Genomic DNA, 8024 nt, shown 5'->3' with positions numbered 1-8024 from the left:
AATTTAGAAGAATACTTTTTTAATTAATATCAATCAATGAGGTAATCTAATCTAAATCTAATAATAAGAGAACTGAATGAACAGTGGCTTGTATCTGGCCGGTACTCTTCTATTGGGCAAAATTTTTGCAAGCCACGTGTGCTGCTTGTGTTAAGTGTACTTGCCACACATATTCAATGAACAGGTAATTAACCATGTTCATAGAAGAAAAGAAAAGCTGAGAAAGAGAAGCTAGAAGGCAACGGTCTCAGGTGCTTCAGGTCCGGTGAGAAGGAGAGCCGCAACGGAGGCTAGGGTTTCGAGCAGGGGTTTACGTGTCGCCACCGGTTCAGCTCGGCCAGATTTCTGAGGACTTGAAAGCTTACAGCGACAATGATTCTCAATGGCCTCTTCCTATGGCCATCAAAGGCCCTTGTCCTTTGGGTCAGATCAGTTGTGATGGTGTGGTGGTGGATGACGGCTCCACCCCGTGTGATGGCGGTGGTAGGATGGTACGACTGGGGTTCTAGGGTTGCTAGGGCAACCTCAGATACTTGAATCGGTGCTCCGGGGAAGTCGGCTAGGTTTCCGGCGAGAATTTCGGTAAGCCTTTTTTGTCTGCATGTCTCCACAATGTGACACCAATGGAAATGAATAGTGCCAGAGATCAGTGTGGCACCTGTTTGTTACACGGTTTTGGCGGCGAAAGATTCATCACCAAATGTGACGCGCGCTATCGTTTACCACTTCCACAACACTCACTAAAATCCTAACGCCTATGTTCAACTTCATATTTCACGCCTCTTCATCCTGAATCATCATCTGGTTCTGGTTGCAACTATACTATAGAGAGAGATAAATCTGAGATAAGGGAGATGGCGATGATGTTAGAAAGCCTTGATGATGACAGAGATGGTTGACCCACACCGCCGACAGCATTGTTTCCGGCGGCGGGGTTGCTATTGGTGGTCTATATATGTCATCCGGTGGCCAAGGTCGCGCTATGAAACACTACTGTCGGCGGTGTGTTCTTAATCAGAACCGCTAGCGGTGGGCTAAGTTCCGGCCGCCAATCAAATTTTTGGTGAAGTAGCTCAGACATGTGTCTTTTTACTTCAGATTGGTTACACCCAAGATACCCTCGGTAAGAACCTCAGTTTCCTCCGCTTAGTTTCTGACCGTTTTGGCTATGTTTTTCCATGATATCTAAGATATTGGACTCACCTAAACGAGTATTGTTGCTGGTTTAAGGTTGTCATGCCAAAAATCAAAGTGTTTCTATTTATTACTCTGTTTTAGGTTGTTTGTTATAAAATATGCTCGCTGTTTTTTTATGATTTAGGGGGTGTTCGGATGTTCTGTAATAAAACTATAACAGCAAGTTTGTGTGAAATATAAATTCATCAAATATGTTGTTTTCATTATATATGTATAAATATAAGTTAACGAATGATTACATGTATATAAGCTCTCATTTAGGTTGTCTGTATAGTGTTGTTAACTTTGTTGTCAGTGTTTATGCGTTTTGAACAAAAAGAGGTGTGCCAATTATTTATTTATTTTTAATTTTGTAGACAGTTGTGAAGCTTGAAAATTTCCAACGGGGGGTCGAAAGTCACCGGACCTAATAAGTAATTTTTTTTTATAAAATCGGGGGTAAAAAACATATATACCTAAATAAATTCTATACGAAACGTACATACATAACACTACTGAGTGAAAAGTTCGGGGTCCCACCCCCCACCCCTTGAAAGCTACACCCATGTTTTAATACATTTATGAAACTTTTTGAAAGACCTAATATCATGTCTCTTGAGCAACATTTAGAAAAAAAAAAATTAAAAGTTGAGGTGGATAAACAGGCAACACAGGTATAAATTTGATAGAAATATGAACATGAATATGCGCAATATATAATTCCGGTTGTATCATTTTAATATTAATTTATTTTATCGTCAATGCAGGTAGAGAGGGATTGATTGCTCACTAAAGTTGAAACCTTTTCATCAGTCTCAACCTTGGGGATGAACTTTGTACAGACGAGGACAAAGTGTGGGTTGTCTATAAACAAATGCTCTTTTTATATGCTCTCTTTTGTTGGATTGTTTGTGTCATCTATTTTGGGTGTTTTGTAGGGCGACTTTTAGGTATGAATTTGGATTACTTTGAAAGACGCGGAAACCCTTATGTTGTTCAGATTATAGATGTTGCAACTCATAGTAGTACCATATGCAAAAGTAGATTTTTGACCCGTTAACAACAATTTGAATAGACCCGTTACAATATGTCAGTTACAATACAACCTGCTACCAATGAAATCTAATTTGCAGTATCTTATATAAGTGCAATGTGTATGTACATAAAAGTATTTCATGTATTCTTAGGTTGCTAAGGAATTCTTTTTATTTGTGGGTCATTCTTGGTTGTAGAGGCGAAGGTTTGGGTCAAGCCATGGATGAACTTTGACGAATTGCAGGGTTTTGAAGTTGTTCACGCTTAGCTTTCTTCTGGTAGTTTTCTGTTTAAAGTGTTCTTCTGCTTGGTTTTGACTGGTTTTTGTTCGTTTATTTCAACTTTCTTATAAGTTACTAATATACAAGGGTATCGCTTTGTTTATCTTTTTATTCTCCACTATGTTTTTTGCAACTTTTTGGTGAAGTAGGTGTGCTGTAAGATAGTCATAGTATAAGAGGGTAATCTGGACTACAAAAAGTAAAACAGAAAAACATGCTAGAAGAAAAATTGGTGTACAAATTGACCCGTATTGTCTTCTATTCTAATAAAGCAGATTAACTTTGTGATTCTGGATGCTCCCCTTTCACCACCAGGAACTCACACATAGTCTAGTCAACTTTTTGTAGATTGTTAAATTAAATATTTTTGATCTTTTACATGTAAAACATTCCATAGGGAGTAGTTGTCTCATATATAAAGAGGAGGAAGAAAGTAGTTCCTATCACGGTACATTTGATATATATCATGCATTAATGACGACGATTCTTTTACCTATGTAAACTTTTTTTGGCTTTATGATTACACTTGGCGAGATAAAATGAAAGAGTGAGAGTGGCAATTCAAGGATAGTAACACCACTAGGATTTTTTATTCTCTTAGGCGATGACCACCACTACCCTACCAGATAAATATAAATACGACGACTTCTACAAGGAGCGCTTCCATTAAGTCAATTGACGAACCATAATACACACCCTTAATTTGTCTTTTCTTATAACTTGGTATGATTATTAAAAGTTTTCTGGAACTCAAAAGGTTAGTAACAATTTGAAAGTTAAATATCGGTCGGTTTGACTCCGTAAGTCAAACCAACAATCTCCAAGAGTTTAACATACCTTAAATTTAAATTGATAGCTGGCCAGAAACTCTCCTGGACGGGCACAGAGGTTTGCGGCTGCTATCGGGATTTCAAAAGGGATTTGGTTTCTAAGCACACATATCACACAAAGAATATTCCCAAACAACCTTAAAATAACTGATGTTTTGTTGGATCAAAGTTTTAAGGTGAAGATTAGTGGCTACATTCTTCCTTTGCTAGCAGAATCCAAGGTATATAGTTTCTTCTTAATTCAAGTAACACTTTTGTAAACGCAAGTTGCAATATTATAAGGTTTCTGACTACATGTGGCTGGACATTGTGTCACCAAATCAAGTGAAACTCTTAGCAAAAGGTAAATAGAATAGTTTGACTTTTCCAAGGTCAACACTCATCATGTGTCTCTCTAATGTTAATATACGTTTTCCCAGGTTTGACATTCAGGATAATGATCATGATCCATGACCATGTATTTGACTTGGGAGCTATCATGCTAGAATCGCTCTCGACAACATTTCGAAAGCCCCAATTCCTTTCGCGCAACGCGCGTATTGAAAAACACTAGTTAATATAATTGTTTTTCCTGTTTCAATATCAATGAACGAGGTAATTAATATAATTGTTTTACTTGTTTCTATATCCAACGTAAAAGTTTAATAAAAGAGGTCATTTAGTTCAGTTTGGGGTGTCTAGCAATGGCTAGCTTATATCAATGGGTGGTGGTTTATTGGCAAAAACAAAGCCTTTAAAAACACTTTAGATTGGGAAGAGGAAGGTTTAAGGTTCAAGTCCCACAGACGACTAGAGATTAAAAAAATTAGCCGTTAAAAAAAAAGCAATGGCTAGTTTGTACGATATTCGTTCTGTTTGCTTTCTTTTAATAAGATTGGCCTTTCAAAAAGATAATAATAAAAGAAGTCGTAAATACAAGGTAGGCTATACCAATTCTTATTATACTACATTATATATATATATATATATATATATATATATATATATATATATATACACACACAATGTAGTATAATAAGAATTATTAGTCAAAAGGAAGAAATAAAAACTGTTGTGTGGGACTGCAGAAGTAACAAAGCGCCAGGTCCAAACAACTTCAATTTTGGTTTCTTGAAAATGTTTTGGCATTTGTTCGAGGATGACTTTGGAAGATTGATGGCGTACTTTTACAATACGGAATCTCTTCACCCAGGTTGTTGCTCCTCTTTTATTGCTCTTGTGCCTAAATCAAGAGATCCTATGGGGCTTTAGGATTTTTGGCCCATTAACCTTGTTGGAATGATATCCAAAGTCGTGTCTAAGGTCCTTGCTTCGAGGCTTAGTCGGATCATAAGGTCAGTGGTGTCGGAAACCCAATCTGCGTTTCGGAGCAATAGAGCTATAATGGACGGTCCGCTTATTGTGAATGAGTTGGTTTCTTGGTTAAAAAAGAAGAAGAAGAAATGGTTACTTTTTAAAATTGATTTCTAGAAGGCCTATGACCACTTAAATTGGAATTTTCTCGATTCGGTGTTAGAATCTATGGGTTTTCTGGGTTAGTGGAGAGGGTGGATTCGGAGTATTGTGTCATCGGCAAGATCCTCTGTTATTGTGAATGGTGCTCCAACGTTTGAATTCCCTTTCACTAGGGGAATTAGACAAGGGGACCCGATCTCGCCTTTCTTGTTTATTCTAGCTATGGAAGCTCTGTCGCTAATGTTACAAAATGCTTGTGGCCAAGGTCTATTCAAGGGGATAGTGACGCCTAATAACGGGCCTCTCATTTCTCACTTACTATTTGCTGATGATGCAATGATAATCGGGGAATGGAGTAAGGATAATGCTAGTACATTAATGCGCCTCCTTCGATGTTTCAACCTCCTTTCCGGATTGAAGATTAACTTTCAAAAATCTTCTTTATTTGGAATTGGGGTGACAACAACGGAAACAGAGATTATGGCTAATATTATGCATTGTGCTGCAGGAAAGTTACCTTTTACCTATCTTGGGTTAAAAGTGGGGGCGAACATGAGCCGCATTAGTAATTGGTCTTCGGTTATTGAGATCTTTAATGGGAGGTTATCCTCTTGGAAGGCTAAATCTTTATCCATGGGAGGTAGACTAACGCTGATTAAATCGGTCTTGGAATCTTTTCCGACATACTTCTTCTCTTTATATAAAGCACCTCAAAAAGTCATTGACATCTTGGAAGCCAAAAGACATAATTTTTTATGGGGAGGAAGCGAAGGAGAGGTGAAAACTTGTTGGGTGGCTTGGGAGAAGGTAAATATGGACAAAAAAGAGGGGGGCCTCGGGTTATGTCCCCTTAAAGTGTCTAATATTGCGCTTGTTTCACGAGGAAGCCTGTGGAGAAGATTTATCAGTGCTATTCACTACACGCCGAGAACGTGGCCGACCATGCCTCATAATGTCGCAACTCCTGACCCCTACCCTGGGAGCGGGAGCCGTGAGACAGCAGACGGGTGGTATCAGTGTTTATTAATTTGGCAGCGGAAATGAGACATCATTATCGTTGTTAGGAAATAATTTCAGGGTTTCAAAACACCAAACTTTTATAATAAACATATGGGATAAAACCCATGTTTCATTCATAATACATTTATAGGGATAACCCCTAATTATTGAAAACATAATCTCCTTTTATTTAGGTAACTCTTTTAGCCACTTTCTTTAAGCCTTCAGTGCTCCATAGCTGGCTTCTTATAGCTTCACATTAAGTTACCTGAAATGCGTTTTAAAAACATTTTATCAGCAAGAAATACTTGCGAGTGCATCCCTAGTTTAATTAAACTAAGCTATTATAACTTTACAGTATTGAGAGCGATTACAATGTTTATATCTACCTAATTACTCATTCAGTATTTGTCATGTTGGCAGTTCCATGACTGTGGTATGGCTAACTCTTTGTCCAATAGTAACGCTTGACTAGTAGTGTATACAAAACCCCACATATCGGCAGCAATTGTAGAATACAAAGACTCAATCACTGTAAGTATACTTGAAAATATTTGAGATTTTGTAACACAATTTGCTAGAAAAAGAGAATGACTCACAAACGGTGAGAAAAAGTAGAATGTACTCACTTTGTAGACTTAGGTATTTCTAGCTATGGCTTCCTGGTAATGTTTCTTGATTAAAATCTTGAGTTTTTAAAAATATACAATGCACATGTGTTAGTAAGATAACCCAAATCACATTAGCCAAACAACACGAGACAGAACCCCAACTAACTAAGTCAGGCAGAGCCTCGACATGAGTTACGGGGCCCTAGATCAATCGGGTAGGGTAATGAATTAGTGACCGGGGTTAAAAATACTTACAACGAGGCAGAGCTTCGTGTTTTAGGGGTATAATACCGAGCTATTATACTTGCACTATAGGGACAGAGAGAAAGAAATTTGAACGATTGAAAACTGAAGCTGAAGGGCTTCATTTATAGGTGAGATCGGGGTTCTCTCGCGCCCCGCGAGGGCACCCTAGCTACTGCTAGGGTTTCCAGGTTATAACCCTAGCTCTAACACGCGTTGGACACATGACGAAATAGTGTGTCCGGCAAGATAAGCTTATCGCGCCCTGCGACAGACTCAAAGGTCGCTGTCGCGACCCGCGAGTCACACAAAACCTTTATTTTATTTATTTTTATAAAAACTAAGGTTATACGGGTCTATTTTAGCGTATATGGGGTATTTTAGGAGCGTTTTTCGAAGGTTGTTATACACAACAAACGGTTTAGGGGTATATGGGGTTCGATTGCAAATCTGCAAAACCACATCAACGTGATCTGGATATGGCAGCGGCGATTAAAAGCGATGTTAGGAACGGTGAATCTCTCGCTTCTGGTTGGATTCGTGGGTGATGGATCTTCCGATAAAGTCCGCGTATCCAGCTCTGTTCGCTCAGGAAAGAATTAAAACTTGCAGCGTGGCTAAGCGTTGCATAATTTATAACGAGCAGGTGGTGTCTTTTAATTGGGGCTGGAAATGTTGGGTGGATAATACAAGCTTGGTTTCGGAGCGGGACAACCTAGCGGAGGAAATCAGAAGGTACAGGTTCAGACCGGGCAACGAAAGTTTAAGATGGTTAGGGGACAAGTCTGGAGCGTTCACTGTGACGTCAGTGAAGAAATGCATCCATTAACAAGAGTTGGGTCAAAACTCTGAGATACTGGAGTGGAACGCATGGGTCCCAAACAAAGTTAACACTTTTGGTTGGAGGGCCATCCAGAATCTGTTACCCACAACTGATGCGTTGATCAGAAGAAGAATCTTAAACGGGTCGAGTGTATGTTGTTTTTGCAAGTCAGACGCCGAATCGGTGGACCATATATTCATCAGCTGTTTTGTTGCGTCCCTTGTGTGGCTTGAGATCAGTAATTGGTGTCGCATACCCAGTGGCGGACCCAGGATTTTTTTTCATTGGGGTCCATTTTTCGTGTAAGGATTTTTCACAACCAAACATTATAAGTTTCGCGTCGGTTATCGTAGTTGGGTCGGGGCTAGGATTTCACAACACAACATTAAAATTTTCGGGTCGGTCATCATAGTCGGGCCAGGGCTAGAAAATAATGTAGAAGCACTTAGTGGACATGAAACCACTACATTATATGTTGGAAGTTTTATTTGGTAATCAAGTGTTAAATAAAATCGACATTCAATTTATCATTTTAAATAAGCAAATTAGAGGGTCAATGGGTGGTTGTGCT

The 8024-nt window shown here is 38.9% G+C and overlaps 1 long non-coding RNA gene across 1 annotated transcript; it reads left to right on the top strand.

Moving 5' to 3' along the window:
- The first annotated feature begins 202 nt into the window (after positions 1-202).
- LOC110909228 lies at positions 203-3465 on the top strand. Its single transcript, XR_002575263.2, has 3 exons — positions 203-1123; positions 2409-2489; positions 3349-3465. It is a non-coding gene; the product is annotated as an uncharacterized LOC110909228 (long non-coding RNA).
- Positions 3466-8024: the final 4559 nt, after the last annotated feature.

The sequence above is a fragment of the Helianthus annuus genome, chromosome 14 (genome assembly GCF_002127325.2).
Source record: "Helianthus annuus cultivar XRQ/B chromosome 14, HanXRQr2.0-SUNRISE, whole genome shotgun sequence".
Lineage (NCBI taxonomy): Eukaryota > Viridiplantae > Streptophyta > Magnoliopsida > Asterales > Asteraceae > Helianthus > Helianthus annuus.
This window is presented reverse-complemented; position numbering and strand designations above follow the sequence as displayed.